A 17,877-nucleotide genomic window follows, 5' to 3' on the forward strand; every position below is an offset into this window, starting at 1 on the left:
ACGTGTGGAACACTGGAGCAAGATGCTCCTGCAGGCACCACCAGCACCTTTTCTGACACACCAAAGCAGGGTGAGGGATGAGAACAAGTGAATTTCTCTTTAAATTCATTATTTAACTCACTCCGAGACACTGCAGAACTAATTGAAGGAACAAATTGCATTATAATTCAGGTTAAAGTGTCAATGAAATCCTCAGCGTGGCTTTGGAACACTGTTATTGCCTGGATCATTACTGGAGTTTTACAGAACAGGGTGAAATGGCTGTTCCTCCAGGTGGAACAATCCCAACTCAGCTGCTCTGCCCCAGGTTTTAATCTGATGTCACTTGTCACTGACTACTCAGAAAACCACTAAATTTTGGCTAAAAGTAATCTGTCCATTAAACTCTGCATTTTTAGCCAGAAAGAGAAATGACAGTGAGGGTGAATGACTGAATCACACCTTTTAATTAGGAAACAAACACATAAAAGCAGCTTGTGACACTAATTGTGAACACAGCATCTGCTGTTTTGGGACAACTCCTATGAAACCAAGTTTTCCAGGAGCAGTGACACACTAGCACTCCTGGGAATGGACACAACCCATGTGAGCAAAGAGAGGGGCCTATCCCTAGTGAACACCTTCCACAGCGCTCTGAATTATGCAAATAATGGCACTGCCCCTCCATTGACTGGCACGGAGGGGTCAGGGGTCCGGCTCAGGATGGAAGGAATGCTTAGATCCCTGGGAAGGTCAGGGGCAGGGAAAAGGTGACCAAGCCTCTTGCAGCCATCCGAGCTCCCAAAGGCCAAGTCCCTCTCCAGGGACTCAAGGGCTCCATTGTTCCAGGGCTGCAGCTGCTGGAGGTCGGGGGACACTCAGCCATGAAGGGCCTGTCTGTGTCCATTTGGGAATCATGGCCAGCACCACTCAAATGCTTTTTCCATTAACCGCTCCCAAGATATCAGCAATATATTGGGAAGAAATTCCTCCCTGTGAGGCCCTGGCACAGGGTGCCCAGAGAAGCTATGGCTGCCCCTGGATCCCTGGAAGTGTCCAAGGCCAGGCTGGATGGGGCTTGGAGTAACCTGGGATTGTGGAAGGTGTCCCTGCCTGTGGCAAGGGGTAGAACAAAATCATCTTTAAGGCTCCTTCCTTCCTCTGCATCAACCCTGGGGTCATGGGGCACCCTGGCTGTGCCACCTTCTGGGGAATCCTAAAAGGAATTCTTACCTAGTCCATGATTTCACTGAAACTCCTCATCCTCAAAGCCACGGAGAACTGATTCTCTCAGCCTGTGCACTATTAGAGCCAGAGAATTTTTTCAGGAGTCAAGCACACACAGCTTCTTTTCTGGGAGGAGGTATTTTCCCTGCACAGTCTAAACAATCCCTATTTCCCTCCTCCTCCAACCTAAAGCCCTCAAACCACCTTTCATTTTAGAAACACCGTGGGTTCAATCAAGAGAATCACTATAGGATGCAAAAAGTTCAGAAGCCAACACAGGAAAAATCCCAGGGGATGGAATTTCTCAAAATAACCTGGGAAACAATACCACAGGCACAACTCCTTGGAGGGAATCGGATCTGCCTTGGTTTCTCTGGGCAAAATAAAGCAAAACAAAGGCACACAGAGCTGGTTTTCCCTGCAAAACCTGCCTGGGAACATTGGACAAAGCTGCTGGAGTATGGATGTCAAGGGAGCACAGTGGGAACTCCCAAAATAACTCCTCTCAAGCTCATTTGTACGATGGACATTTGTCCTGGGTTATAGTATAGGATGTATTCTATCACCATCTTCATGAACTGATGAATCCAATTGTTAGAGCAGTGCTCTTCCCAGGCCCCCCTCTCTTTGGGGTGCCTTCTGTTAATGGCCCATCAATGCCTTGCTGCATGACTCATAGAAACCTCCCTCTGGGAGTTATCTCTCTTTAATGGGCCATCAAGGACCTCCTGTATGACTCATCATCCCATTGTGAGATGCTCTGCCCACGGGGAGGAGCCAAGCATTCTCACCTGGATATAAGCTGGGATTTGGGAAAGTACAGGCAGCCCTCACTCACTGAGTTCCCAGAGGACTGGAGCTACCAGACCTTTCTACAGGATCACTGCTTCAGGAAGACCACCTCACCTGGACTGCTTCCATCACCCTGCTCAGGTTGTATTCTGACTCTGTCAGTGGTCTTTTTGTATTATTGCATTTATTTTATCTTTTGTCCCTTTTCTTCTCATTAAATTGTATTTTCTGACTTGGAGCCTCTCACTCGTTTTACTTTCAAACCACGACAACATTCCACCCTCCATGCAAGTAAGGATAAAGAAAGGTATTATAATTTTCATAAAATAAAATATTTGGCTTGTCATTCCAAGCCCTTGTCAAAAGTCTCTTGAAGAGCCACTGGACACCAAGGGAATGTATTTACAATGGTCAAACAGCTTCAAAGGAACAAAAGTGGAAAAAAATAACCCAACACATGCAATTATGCACAAAGGGTGAATTTTTCCTTAGGCTAAATTGGCAGGAAGAATGGGTCCCTTCTTCCTGCAGAAGGGAAAATTACTTAAACCTTCAGGTGTACAAGGCCTTTCGGGTGAAAAGTGAAAAAAAAAACACCCAAAGGTTTTCTGCTTCCAATGGTTCCCAATTCCTCCTGACAAAGCAAGTCCAGCCAAAGATCTCATCCAGAAATCCACATCTCAATGTCTTAAAGCACCTGAGAAAAAAAAGCATGAACTCACCCTCTTGCATGAGTGTTTAACAGGATTGTTAAAGTCAAATTCCCTCTTCCTTTGCAGTTTGGGAGATCAGCAGTGTGAGGAGCCTAAGAACAAGCCCAGGTTCTGCAGCAGCATTCTCTGCAAGCAATACTGTTGTTTTTCTGGTACTCTCAAGTTCAGCCTGTGGTTCTGAGGAGCAGCTACTTGAATATCAGCCCCATTGTCCTCCAGAACTTCGCCTCTGGTCACATGTGGTACAAAAAAAAAAAAAAAAAAAAAAAAAAAAAAAAAAAAAAAAAAAAAAAAAAAAAAAAAAAAAAATAAAAAAATCAAGTAGATAATTTATATTCCACCAGCCCAGAAAGAAGCTCCAGGAGTAGCTTTGCATTATTGAAAAGAAACCCCATTCAACATATTTTAAGAATTGTTTTTGTCATCATTTCTTGTTCCTCATAAAAATGCAAGGAGCAAATGAGGAAACAATTCCCATTTCAACGTGACAGAACTTTGACACTGTGTCTTATCTGCAGGACAAGCCATAGCCCTGCAAAACTCGTGGAATGTGATCAATACCATGAGGAGGAGGACCAGAGATGGAGAGAGCAGAAATGGAACAACCTCCACTACCCACCTTCCTCCCCAAACCTGGTACTCCCAGCTGGATGTGGGAATCCTTGCCAGGGCTCTGGAGCAGGTTTCACACCATAACAAACCCCTTCCTTCAGCTTTTTCTGTGTGAAGCTCCAGTTTGGTCCTCACCTTCAAGATGTCCAGAACTCCTCTGGTCCCTGTTACTTCATCTCTGTCATCCTTCCCGCCCAACACCAGCCACATTCCTGCCCTTTCCAGCTGTTCATGTTGAAGCCCAAGATACCAGAGGCACAATCCTTCGCCCTGGAGTTGATACAAAATCCCAACTCCCTCTCATTCCAATCGGCACTCCAGGATCCTCACCAAGGTTTTCAGACACAACAGGGAACTTCAAAAGCATTTTCCACTGAAAGCTGTTCTATAATTCCGAAACACCAGCGATGCTAAGGAGCTTATCCAGGTGGGAAGTTTGGCTGGGAGGAGGGATTGAGCTCTGGTCCAGGCAGGAGCTATAACAGCAGAGCCAACTCCCTCCCAACACTCATGAGGAGCTTCACAAAAATGACAGCCAAGGAGTCAAGGAAGTATTTGACCACTAGAAAACAGACATTACCTTGGACTTGGAGATGGACCATGGAATGTCATGGATTGGGGACACAGCACTTGCCAGCAGGCAGAAACTCCCATCTCAGCACATCTACACCCTGAACATGCCACCAGTGCTTTTGGGAGCAGGATTTGAGATGCTGCCAACGTGCTGAGCAGCCCTGTCCTTGGGTCAAAAGTCTCTCTCAAGGACTGTGCAATCCCAGTTTGGAGAAGGCCAGGGAATGACATTCTGGGTCTTCCAAGCACTCCAGTAACAGACACCGACTGGGGACCAATGAAAGAGGAGGGAGCAGGTTTTCCCAAGCTTTTATTGGTATTTTACCTTCATTACCCAGGAAAGCCACTGTGTTTTGCAGGACAGAATCACAAATCCAACTGCCAGTTCTCGGTCCAAGCCAAAGCAATGGACACGGAATTAATTGCCATCAGAACAATTAACATACCTTATAAACTTCCCTTCAGAACCAAACCCTTCCCAAAAACCTTCCCTCTCCCTTCCTCCTTTCCATGTGGAACTGGGCTTTAAGCAGACCTATGACAGTAGCGATCACATCCTGCAACTCCAAGTCCGAACAGGAATTTCCTCCTTTCCTCTATTCCAAACGTTCCTCAGCTCAAACTCAGCTTAGTTCAATAAGCAACATCCCAAATATTTACATTTCCACCACTGATCCAACTAAACACACTGCTTGATTTTTACTTTCAATCAGCTCAGGTAACCTGGAACAAAGCAGGTAAACCTGGCAGATAAGGACATGGCAGAGGCAGCAGGCTGGGGGATTAGCTTCTCATGGAAGGAGTGAAGAGTAACTTTAGAAAAGGAAGGTTCCAGCATTCCTTCAGCACAGGGAGAATAACCTATGGAACCCTCAGAAACACTTTCTGTCCTAAACCTCCATAGAAAATTGGTTTCAGCACAAAATGGAACCAGCTCCACAGTCCAACCCCCTGGATTCCACACACATCCCACAACTTTCCCTGACTGTAGGAGCACCTCAATCACTAAATTTGACCCCAACCCAACACCACCTTAAGCCTGGAAGACCACAATTTGTTTAACAAGGCTGTTTGTCCACGCACATGTCTAAGACACCTTTCCCTGGAGCTGCCTTGTGCTGGAGGGGAGCTAGTGGCTCCCACAAGGACTTTGACATGTCACAGTGACTTTGACAATGTCACGGAGGTGGACACGGCTCCAGCTGAGCAACGGCTGAGGCTTCCCATTCCTTACACCTGCTGGCACTGAAGGGAAAGCTCAAACACAACCCAGATGTGAGGAGAACAAGGTCAAAGCTGAGTTTAACACTGCACGTGAAATTCACCTGTAGTGAATTTTTTACTGGTAGCAGGAGTAGGAGATTCCTGCTTCAGGCTCCAGGTCCAGCATAGCAGAGCCGTGGGAAGCTCCTTGCTGGGAACAGGCTGGTTAAATGCTGAGAGGGATCAATGTCAGCAAGGTAAGGAATTTAAATCAGTTCCTTTTGCCTCCCAAGTAAATCAAATTTAGCTGTGAAGCAGCGCCAGGGAGGGATCTGCTGTCTATTAGCAGGATTTCTCAGTTTTTCACATTTTAATTAGCTTTTGTAGCCCTTTTCAGGCCCTTTTTCAGACAGCTGGGCTATGCCTCCCTCCAGATGGAGGTCATGGGCTCTTCTCCTGCATTCCAACAGCAATTCCTTCCTTATTTGAGCAGTTATATTCCCAAAATATTCAAATATTCATGCATTTTATAAAACAGCACACACTTGATTTGGGGGAACCCAACCTTTGGCAATTCCATATCAGCCATAGTTCCTCTTCCTTTCTCCAGCTACACCATTGCTCTTGCTCCTCATGACCTGGAGCTTCTCCAGCACATCCAGGATAACATGAGGTCAACAGCACAATCCTCCTCAAGCCAGAATCCCTCTTAAAAATATTTCCCAAATCAGGAGCTGCTCCAGCAAAGAGCTTCAGGGGCCCTGCTGCTTCCCTTGGACCACCTCTGTTCCCTGCAAAATGAAGAACTGGGCTCTCTCCAGCCTGAAACCACGCTTGGGGCTCCTCCTTAGGAGAAAAAGTTCTTTTGCCAACTTTGAAAGCACTTTTAGGAATACCTGGAAGGTCCTGCTAGTCATGGCAGGAACAATGACCTCAACTGCTTCCACAACCAACATAACATGGACCATAATGTTCACAGGGACCATTCCCGGAGGATTCTTTGGATCACCTCCACTGAAGGTGCTTCTCTGTCACCCTAACTCCTTCAACTCCCACCAATTCCAGACGTTTCTCAAGAGACAGGAGCACTGAAATCCCGACATCTGGGAAGAGCAGCTAATTCAATGAACAGTCCCCTTTTTGAACCCATCTCCAAGGCAGACAAACACTCCAGGTGACAAAGGCACCTCTTCCTGCAGGAGATGACCAACCAGATCCTGCTCTGGAGCTTTCCATTGGGAATGTGGCTGCAGGATCCAAATTTATGGCATTTTTCAGTTCTCTGATATTTGGCCTTTTATCTCCATTCTACATAACCCCATTGGCTGGAGTGGGACCAGCTGCAGCAAAGAATTGGTTTGGATTCACTCATGGAGATGGATCCATGAGAGAAAGTTACAGGAGAACATCTGTCAGACACTGGAACTGATGAACTTAATTCTGCCCTTGCTCTCAGATAACTCCTCCTATTATTTTTTTTTTTTTTTTTTTTTTGTTGTTGTTGGTTTTTTTTTTGGGGGGGGAAGAATCTTCAAAAATCTTAATAATTTTTAAATCTTTCTGGTGTTCAGATAATTTAGCTGTTTAAGGAAGTGTCCAAGGCCAGGTTGGACAGGGCTTGGAGCATCCTGGTCTAGTGGAAGGTGTCCCTGCCCATGGAAAAAGAGTGGAATGAGATGAGCTTTGAGGTCCCTTCCAGGCCAAACCATCCTGGGTTTTCATAATTCTATGATAAAGTTTTAAAAATATTTTTCCTTGCTCCATAACAAACCCAAGACTTCCTGTCTGAGAACATTTTTTCCCTTTTCAGCACAAGGGCTTTGAAATCCTCTTTTCTCAATCAGAATGTTAAATTTGGCCTTCAGTGGGGATTAATTTTTATGACATTTTATTGGAAGAAGAAAAACAGAAGGGAAGGAAACAGGAGGAGGGAATCAAGTAGTCCAAATTGAATAGAATTAAAATGAAAACAAGTCTGCTGAAAATGTAACACCCACAAAATAATGCATCCATGAAATAGTGTGGATAAACAGTCCACTGCAGCAACTGGGAAATATATCCAATTATTACCCAGCCATCCACTTCAAGGGTGAAGGTTTTAATAGCGATTCCCACACTTGCAGGGATGCATGGAATTGTGGTGGGAGACAGTGATTGCCTGGTTGATTCTATACAATAATCTGCTCAAATAAATTATGCTCTGTTACCTAATTAATCTGATCCCCTGCAATTAACATCAAGGAGCCAATGACCTCATGCAGACAGGATTAAGAGCTCTGCAAGACTCCATTCTGGGCACAATCATGGGAACAAGTCCCCACAAGGCAGGGCCGGGTGCAGTGCCAGAGATGCTCCTTCATGCAGGAATGGCAAAACTTCAGCTCCTACAGGGACTCCTCGGAAGCCAATGGGACACAGCATGCAAATGGGGGGAAGAGGGAATGTCCCCTCAAGCCCTGGATCCAGGGAAAACCAAGGGGCTTCTCAGCACGTGGTACTGGAGAAGCTGCCTCCAGATAAGCACCCTGCTTCCCAAAAATTGAATTATAGAAACATGGAATGGTTTGGGCTGGAAGGGACCTTCAAGACCATTTGGCCCACCCCTCTGCCATGGGCAGGGACACCTTCCACTAGTCCAGGTTGTTCCAAGCCTCATCCAACCAGGCTTTGAATATTTCTAGTGTTGAGGTATCCACCTCCTCTCCGAGCACCCTGTGTGGTGCTAAAAACCACCGTCATAAAAAACCTCAAATTCTGCTGCTCTTTAGTCCCCTCCTGGCTTCCCCTGCATGTGTAAGTTCAGCAGCAAGAATTGTCTCCTCTGGAAGTGAGGACACCTGGCGCAGCTCCCACAGCCATGGCACCCACCAAAACCACTGGCATGAGAAGAAAACAACACTCCAGCACTACTGGGATGGATCCTTCCAGAAGCAAACCTGTGGCAGCCTGACCCACCTGCCAGCTGTGCCATCTCCTCGCCCTTGGAATGTGCTCTGGGATATGTGGGTGTTGTGGTTTTGAAAACAAACCAAGTGAGAGGCTCTAAGTCAGAAATAAAATTTAATGAGAAGAAAAGGAAAATAAAATAGAATAAAATAAAATAAATACAAAAAGAAAAACCACGGACAGAGTCAGAATACAACCTGATCAGGGTGATGGAAACAGTCCAGATGAGGTGGTCTTCCTGAAACAGAAATCTTGTAGAAAGGTCTGGTAGCTCCGGTTCTCTGGGAATCCAGTGGGTGAGGGCTGCTTCTACTGTCCCAAATCCCAGCTTATATCCAGGTGAGAATGCTTGGCTCTTCCCCATGGGCGGAGCATCTCACAATGGGATGATGAGTCATGGAAGAGGGCCTTGATGGCCCATTAAAGAGAGAGTTATCTCTGAGTCATGCAAAAGGCATTGATCGGCCATTAACTGAAGATGGTGATAGAATACATCCTAAACTACAACCCAGGACAGTGGGAAGCTCAGGGAGTCAGAGGAGGCATATGGGATCCCTGATGGCTCTGTGGAGTGCCTGGAGCGGTGCCATGGGATTGACCGTGAGCATCGGGCTGACTCTGCCCCACCATTGCCTGTGCACTGGAACAGCACAATCCTGAGCTATGAGGGATGAGCTGAATCAGAAACGCCACAACGTGCTGTAAAACTCTGGGAAAACGAGCTGGGATGAGTTCAGGAATGTGAGCTTTCCTCAAGCTGCTATCTCACAGCCAGTCCCAGCACTGTGCACATCTCCAGCTACCTCTAGGCCCAGCTTTGGGGCCACCAAACCCAGCTCCACTTGCTGCTGTGCTGCAAGCACCAGACAGTTCCTAATCAGAACAACATTCCCCACTCCCTCTCCACATGGCAACAGCTCCATTTTTCATCCAAACAACCTATCTCCAAGCCTCCATGGCCTGGCCAGCAAGCGCGAGCACCTGGAACAACACGAGCAAGTGGATCTTGAAGCTGCACACAGGAATTCCATTATCTTCCCAGCAAACAAACCTCAACTATGGCATTCCTGGGTCTCTGGCTGTGTGTGGGAGCCACGGCAGCCTCAGAGCAGAGGCAGAGGTGTGAGTTTGTGCAAGCCAAGCCGTTCTGAGCCAGGCTTTGAAGTGCAGAGCCCGACACAAGTCTTCAAATAGCACCCGAGGCTGCACAGCAGCATCGCTCCATGGCTCCCGCCATGTGCTGCAGCCCATCCAGATGTTTCCAGCCAGGCAGCCAGGCCAGCTGCTGCACAGCTGCCTCATGTCAGTCTGGGGCAGCTCTTGGGAGGGAGCAGCACTATCTCAACATCCCCTATGACATGTTCTGACTTTGTGAGGCTGAAAGAAAAAGGTTTTGTGCTGTCTGAGTTGTTTGTTGAGAGGAGTTTAGGTAAAGAAAGTAGTAAAGGATTTAATATTTCAGCTCCTGGATGCTGTTAGTGCCTCTGCAGCAGCTGCTTCTCCATTGTTTGGTAAAACTGAGGCACTAGGAGGTTAAAAAAAACAGAAGGTTGAAAAAACTGGAAGGTTAAAAAAAAAAAAAGGAGCCAGAAAAAGAATTTAATGGACTCTTCTGTCCATACCCAGTGGCTAAAATGAGGCTCAAAGGGCTTGGACTATTTGGAGCTGGCCAGCAGCTTTTGACCCTGGAAAAGAGACAATTCCAGCAGCAGAGGGTGGGGAATTCAAGACCATAGGATCCCAGATTGGTTTGGGTTGGAGGGAGCTTAAAGCTCATCATGTTTTATCCCTTGCCATGGGGATACCAGACCAGGTTGCTTCAAGCCCCATCCAACCATGCCTTGGACATTTCCAGGGATCCAAGGGCAGCCACAGCTTATTTGGGTAACCTGTGCCAGGGCCTCACCATCCTCACAGAAAGAAATTCCTTCCCAATATCCCATCTAACCCTGCCCTCTGGCAGTGGGAAGCCATTCCTTGTCCTGGCACTCCAGGTCCCACTCCAAAGTCACTCTCCAGTGTCCCACAAAGCTCCAACACACAACTTGGGGTGACACATGAGCTGGAGGGGTCTCATCCTGGCACTCCACACACTCATCAGTAACAGGAAATGCTGCTGCGATGAAGGAAAATTAGGAAAACAACCCCCTCCTGCAGCCAGGGACCATTTTCCTACTACTCTGTGCGAGATAAGCAGTGACATTGCTTGGGGCTTAGCATAAGAAAAAAAAATAAAATACTGTTTACAGAGAGAATTTTGCAACCACTCCAAAAGTCATCCTGGGTCATATTTTGCCCGTGATGGGGACACAAAACCTGAGGAAAACTCCAAAGGCTGTGGAGCCCCAGGGGTGCTCCCTGTGGCTCCTGCCTGGACATGGAGAGGCATCATCACATGCTGGAGAAGGACCCACAAACCTTCTGAAGGCTTGAAACTGAAGAAGAATGGAAAATGTTTAACTTTTGCCAGGAAAAAGTATCAAATATATCCTCCTAGGATTTTTCAGACAGTTTGGTTTGGGTTTGTTTGTTTTATTATTTTGGTTTGTTTTTTTCTAAAGTTGAAACTGGTTTCCTAAATCATCCTGGACAGACAAACAACCAAGGATATCCCACAATTCAATATCCAAACAAAGATGAGTCCACTGGTCAGCTTTTGCTACAAATTGAGTGGATTAAACCCTTTATGTTTCAATAATGACCAGCCACGCTGCCTGCAGAGCCCCGGAAGGTCAAGGGCAGGGTCTGACTAAAATCCCATTCCCGAGGAGCAACGACACCAGGGACCAGCTGGAACCATCACTGTGGGATTCCCCTGGGGTGATCAGGTCATGATATTTTATTCCCCCGACCCCTGGGATCAGCCAAGCTGGGAAAGGCTCCCACAAAACAGCTCCAAATGAGAGGGATATTTTACCATAACCTTAAATAAACAAAAGCAGAGGAGAGAGAGGAGATGCTGCTGGGAACTACAAAGGGAACTGTAAACAACAGCAGATAAAGCAGATGGATGTTTGAAACAACCATTTGCACTGGAGAAAACACATGGGATCCATCCCCAAGCCCACAGGGTATGAATTTACTGCAGCTAGAAACCACATGCTGCAAATTTCCATTTATAAGCATTACCTGCTAAGCCTGAAAAACCCACAAATAAAATCCAAGGCAGCAGAAATTTGTAATGCTGCAACAGGAAAAAACAAATGACTGAGGATCCCATGTGGAGAGAAGGATACTGAGAATGCTGCTGCAAGGAGCTCGGGGTGCCCAAGGGCAGAAATGCATCTGGTGCTTTTAATTCCCAGAGAACTCGGACATCCAGCACCCAAAGGAGAGGGAAATGCTTGGTCTGGATCACATCAGCCTCAGTTCTGACTCTCCTTTTTTTTCTCCAGCAGAGAAAACAATTTGATTTTTATTATTAGCCTGGAGAGGTGCAGGGTGGAGGTGGGAAGTGAGTGAGCAGAGCAGGAACCGGCCTCTGGTGAGAGATCTGGAAGCAGCAAAGCACAGAAACTACCAATAAAACAGCCTTATAAAGTGGAATATTTGGGAATGACATCACTGTTTAATGATGGTATTTTGGAAGCAGCTCCCACTCCCCTGGCAGCACCTTCACTTACAGCCTGTGGCTGAATTTTTAAATTTAATTAATTAAACCATGGTCAGGGAAGCAGGAGGAGAATGTATTGCTTTGGACCACAGTCAAATAACAGATGCACACACTGGACTAACTGAGACACACCTGGCACTACTGGAATATGCCAGACTCCCAAAAAAGCCCATTCCCCACTTCTCTTTGCTTACACATGGCAGCTCCTCACACAGGGCTGGGATTAAAGGGGGAACATTTCACGAGTGCTGGGAAGGGATCCTGAGGTACATGTGTGATCCTAGAGAAATTCAGGGAATTAATGAGCAGCCTCCCCTCATTCCCAGATGCTCCCATATATCACTGGGCACGGACAGCACAGTCAGACAACTTTATGCAGCAAGGTCATCTTTCAAAAGGAGAAGCCACTCAAGGCTTCTTTCAACTTTTAGAGTCGAAGAAAAAAAGAGAAAAGGAGAAAGAACATCTGAAAGGGATGAAACCCCAGAAGCACAAGATGTAACTCCCCAAAATTCACCTCACTGTTAATAAACAACTTCCCGTGGCCTGAGTGTGCAGAGCCGCCTGCACCTCCGGGACCTGCTTCCTTGTGGGATGCCAAAAGAACTGTCAGTTTTGCATTCCCAGAGGAGAGGAGGGATTTCTGAACCAGCTGTCTTTGTGCAGACTCAGCTCCAGCAGCAAGTCCCAACACCTTCCCCTCTGGCCCTGCTTTCTGGCCTCACCCACAGCTGTCAGGGGCTCTTTGTCAGGCCCCAAGTGTTGACAAATCCTGTCCTGCACAACTCCCCACAACGGGAAGCAATAAAAGGCTGAGCTGTGTTCCTGTGGATTAGTTGCTCTCATCCCTCATCCTGCCAGGAGCTGTGCCTGCTCCATGTATTTATCGGGATAATTTGTTACCCAGGCATTAGGCAGAAAACCCAGGGAAAGGCAGCAACAGCCACAACAAACAGTGGCTGCTCATCGCTACCCTGCGCTCCACGAGAGGCACTAGGAGAACAAAAGTGGTCTTCACTTCAAGTACAGCCTCAAGCTGTGCCAGAGGAGGTGCAGGTTGGACAGCAGGAAGAATTTCTGCATGGAAAGGGTGGTCAGGCATTGGAAGGGGCTGCCCAGGGAGGTTTGGAGTGCCCATCCCTGGAGGTGTCCAAGGAATGCCTGGATGTGGCATTCAATGCTCTGGGCTGGGTGACAATGTGGTCCCAGGTTGAATTGGATGATCTTGGAGGGCTTTTCCAACCTCAGTTATTCTGTGTGATGTGAAGTGAAAAAGCAGCACTTACTGCTAGCAGAACACTCCAGGCAGGGAATGTGTGAGCAGGCAACAGTGGAAGCTGCTCCTCCACCTTTTTCCTTGTTTAGCACCTTCAGCACCTTTCCTGAACCCTCTGCTCTGCTGCAGCTAAAGCTCCATCCATGCTCCAGTGTCTCCTCTTGACACCAATGCCAGCTCATATCTTTTAGCAGCAGTTATTCGCTGACAAGCAGATTTTGAGACACATCTCGTGGTACTGGAGTCTTTCCACCAATAGTCAGGGCAGTCAGCTCTTCCCATCACAACCAGACCCAGAAAACTCTGACCCAGGGAAAAGGAAAATGTACTGGCACAACCTGGGTCACAAACACTCAAAGTCCATAACACAAGATCATGTCCTCAGGAGGGCTATGAAGAATCCCAGAATCCCAGAATCCCAGACTGGTTTGGGTTGGGAGGGAAATTAAAGTTCATCCAGTTCCACCCCCTGCCATGGGCAGGGACACCTTCTGCTAGCCCAGGTTGCTCCAAGCCTCATCCAATGTGGCCTTCAACACTTCCAGGGATGGGGCAGCCACAGCCTCTGTGGCTCTGTGTCCATGGAGATGTCCATGGGCTAAGGATGGACAGTGCCCCTCCCCCAAAACTCAATGCATGTACACAATATATAAATATATATGTATATAAATGTAAATATAAACAGCAGCCTCTTTACCAACACTTCCCCAAAATTGGTATGAAACCAGTATAAAACCAGTTCCTCCCCAGAGCAAGGCTCCACTTTCCCATCACCAACACACACAACCCCTCAACATAAACACAACCAGATCTGAGGCCATCACTCAAGCCCAGCTGATGAATAATGATGGAAATAATCCCTTTAATAGCAGCTCTGCTCCCTGTCTCCCTCCTGTCCCTGCCCAGACATGCTCCCAGGCTGAGCTGCTCCCCCGGAATTTGACGTGGAGATACAGAATCCCACACTCACAGGTTGGTTTGGGGTGAAAGGGACCCATTTGGGGTCACCTTTGTCACAGGGCACATCACCTGACCAGGGATAGCAAGCCAAAAATTCAGTCTCCATTGCCTGAGCCAAAAAACCTCACTCCAACCCCGTGCAAATTCCAACATCATTCCCAATGTGTCATTTCCAAAGAAAAAGAGAAGCCAGAGGAAGTGACAGTAAATACAAGGAGAATCTGTTCTTAAAAAACACTGCTAGAAAAAACAAATTTCAAATTCAAGTCCTGTGCCTCCAACGTGTAACAGCAGCTTATCATGTTGCCAAAATCTATAATTTGAAGTGAAAAAACCTTAAACCACACAATTATCAAACTGCAGGCATTAAATTCTGTGTCTTCCCTAATTTCACAACTTAACTTTTGTTAATCACTGATTAACACTGCAAACCCCAGCAGAGGGCCCTACCTGGCCCTTTACACTACAAAGCAACTGAGAAAAGACTATATTCCTGCTTCAGAATCTCCAGTTTGGACATGACAAATCCCTCCTAAACCAGCAAAGTGTGCTCTTAGAAAGTGCTGGCACAGCAAGATGCTCCTTCTTCCCAGTTTATCCCAAAGTCAAACAACTCATGCTAAATTAATTCTTATTTTCTGTAGAGCCAATGCTCAGAACCTGCAGCACCCACTGGGTGAAGGGCTGGATTTCTCCTGGCAAACCAATCCAAATAATCATATAGAGAAAAAAATAGACATAAACAAGATGCAAACCTCATGGATCCTTTAACTTTTAGAGGTTTAGGTGGGAAAGAGTGAAAAGCGACCAGTGGAGCAATAGGAGCCAGAGGTAAAAATAAAAATGCTCAAAAAAGAGAGAATAAACAACATGGAGAACTCCCTGCTGTAGCAACAGAAATTAATTAATTAATCTTAGTTTGTGCATGACCTGGCCAAGAAAATGTGATTTCCACCACTGCTCCTTGAGTTGTCCATGCATGCCAGCTTTATTTCTTTTAAAAAGTTGCTTTTAGTTCACTTAGCTCAGGTTTTTCATGGCCTCTACAGACACAGGTCCTTGGTGGTGGTTTTCCCCCTGATCCAGGAGGGATTTTGGGAGGAAATCAAGGTGGGAAAGCCACTATTGTTGCCTCAAGTTTGCCTGCTTTTCACTGTTAGCATTTTGTTCTCATGCAGCTTCAAGTAAACTATGTATGTTTTTAAAAAATTATCTTTGTTGACATACTTCTCCTCTCTAGGAGGAGAAAGATGATTGATGGTGATGTTCACCAACGAGGTCGAAGAGGTGGCTACCTGTGTATCCAATCTTGGCCTGTCTGTAAATTTGTATATATATGGAATCAGAAAAACAAAGTAGAAGCTTTCCTGCTTGACCTCCTGCTGGCCTGCGTCGTCCTTTCGTGCTCCTAACAGCAGCCACAAGTGTGACCCTCCGTCACAAGTGGTGACCCCAACGGTGGGAAAAGAATTCAGCCTTCTGTGTGTCTGAGGTAACAAGTGGTAAGAGATGATGACCTCTACCTCTTCCTCGGAAGATGCCCTCGTGATGGACCTCTGGTTTGAGGTCCTAGAGAAGGAGGGAGCCTCTGTATCTGGAGCGGACTTCCAAGAATTGTTCTATTATGCTAGAACCCAAGGTTTTCTCTCCACCGTTCAAGCTGCTTTCTCCACATTGGAGTGGCGGGCCATAGGGTCCTGCCTACTGCACGAGTTTGAGGTGCATGCTGGGGTGGATTTTTTGCGGTTGCTAATAGAGATATTCCGTGGAGGAGGATGGCGTGGGTTCGCGCCGTCCCAGGGCATCGAGCAAAGCGGCCCCGGACCCGCGCGGCGGGGGCCCGCAGAACCCCCGCGGCTCCGGGCTCGGCTCCGGGCGGCCAGCCAAGTCTGCCCGGGGGACCACGGCCCCGGAGAGTGAGAGGCCGGTCCCGGAGAGTGAGAGGCCGGTCCCGCAGCGGGCGGGAGGTCCGCCCACCATTGGAGTTCGGGCGGCCGGGGGGACCATGCTGGGAGCGGTACCCGCAGCCCCTCCCGCAGCCGCGGCTCCGCCAAGAGATGCGTGGGGGAGGTGGCGCTCGGGTGGCCTTCGGGCTGTACAGCCTGACTCTCCAGCGAGTCTTTCACCACCCACGAGCTCCCCTCCTTCCCCCATGGCTTCTCCCCCCCAGTCGCCCGTGTCCTTGGAAGCGGTGCCGCATGGCAAGTCCCTCAAGGCGCTGCGTTCCCCTCCCACGCTGAGCCGGAGCGGCTCCGCAGTTTTTACTTTTAGGGGGGACGGCGCGGCTGGCGACAGGCCGGTGTTCACCCATGGCAAGGGGTCCCGGGATGCCGGGTCGCCTTCGGGTGGCCGTTGGACGCTGCCACCGTGTCAGGTGACGGTCCGGCCGCGGGACCGCGCACGGTTTTGGGAGGATGTCCGATCCAAGGCTGATGCCGTGGGCGGCCGTGGTTTGGCACGGCGCCCCCTGAAGGGCAGGGATGAATTCCCCAGCTCTGCAGGTGCTGTGAGACAGGCACCTGCCTCTGTCCCCGTGGAGTCTAGGCGACAGGGTTCAGAGGATGATGCCTCGATGGGCGGTCTGCGAGCTTTCCCTTTGCTTCGAGAAGCTGGTCTCAGTAAACATGCCCATTTGTCTTGGCAGGCATTGGTTGATCTCCGAGATAGGGTTGGTAAATATGGTCTGGGGTCTCCAGAGATGATGCAGGTACTCCGGCTGATAGACACAGACGTGTTACCTCCTTATGACATTCGGTGCTTGGGCAAGGTTTTCTTTCAGCTGGTCAAATATGACCTATTTGAGTCCAAGTGGTCTCAATTGGCTGAAAAGACTGCAGCACAGAATTTGCTGGCTCGTCAAGATGACCCTAGGTATGGGGTCGAGCCAGACATGCTGCTGGGTATAGGTGAGTTTGCTGATGTTAATAGGCAGATCACCTGTGAGCCCTTGGTACTGGAGCAGTGCCAGAAGGTTGGCATGGCAGCATTGGTACAGACAATGGAGATGTCTGCACCGAAACAGTCATTTGCCACTATTCTTCAGGGGACTGACGAACCCTTTCTGCAATTCGCTGGGAGGCTGACAGCTTCAATTGAGTGACAGGTGGATGATTTTAATACCAGAATGATGTTGCTCAAGCATCTGGTGAGGAGCAATTGTAATGCAGAGTGCAGGAGGATCATTGAGGCCATTCCCAGGTGATCCCTCACTCTTGCAAATGGCTGAGGCCTGTGCAAAGCTGGGCACCACAGGTGCTAAGGTGGCTGCCATGGCTACCACCCTGTGGCCACTCTGTAAGGGTGGGAAGCCGAAACAGGCAAAGGCTCCAGCCGGCAACACAAAAGGGAAAAAAGGGAAACGATTTTGAAAGGGAACCACTCCTTTCTTTCTCTGTGGATGGTGTGGAAGGCCAAATCACATAGCCAATGATTGTAAGGCCACAGTTCATGTGAATGGCCAGCCTCTATCAGGCTCAGGAAATGGGCAGTGGAGTGCGAAAAGGAAGCATGCTCAGACTCGAGTGTCTTCCCAATCCCCAGAGTCCATGGAGGTCTGCTGGGCGAGCAGAGTTTCCACACCCATCCACCCCTGTCACTGTCCCTGAAGGGACCTGAATTGCTCAACTTGTGTTTTTTGAGTCTTCTGTTCACAGGACAGAGTGCCGGTAGCAAGAAGGAGGCTGCTCTGAAGCTACTGGGCTGCCTGACGTTCACTGGACTGTTGTTCTGGCCAGAGACTGTCCTGAAACGACATTTACTCTGTCTTTGGAGTGGACATTGTGAGTTTCTCCCTTGCTGCCTGGCATCTGGAATGGACCCTTTCTTCTAGACGACTTTGTAGCCCTTTGTGACTTGGTTCAGGAGCAGTTGGTCCAGGATCACCTGGAACGTTCTACCAGTCCCTGGAATGTCTCTGTTTCCTGCCTCAGAAAGAAGTCTGGGACATGGAGGTTGTTACAAGACCTCTCAAAAGGTAATGCTGT

At 48.1% G+C, this 17,877-nt stretch overlaps 1 protein-coding gene across 1 annotated transcript in view; it reads right to left on the reverse strand.

Moving 5' to 3' along the window:
- The window catches only part of LOC136373336 (ectodysplasin-A-like), a 126,575-nt gene that overhangs the window by 66,984 nt on the left and 41,714 nt on the right, over positions 1 to 17,877 (reverse strand). The window lies entirely within an intron of this gene.

Source organism: Sylvia atricapilla, chromosome W, assembly GCF_009819655.1.
Source record: "Sylvia atricapilla isolate bSylAtr1 chromosome W, bSylAtr1.pri, whole genome shotgun sequence".
In the NCBI taxonomy this organism is placed as follows: Eukaryota; Metazoa; Chordata; class Aves; order Passeriformes; family Sylviidae; genus Sylvia; species Sylvia atricapilla.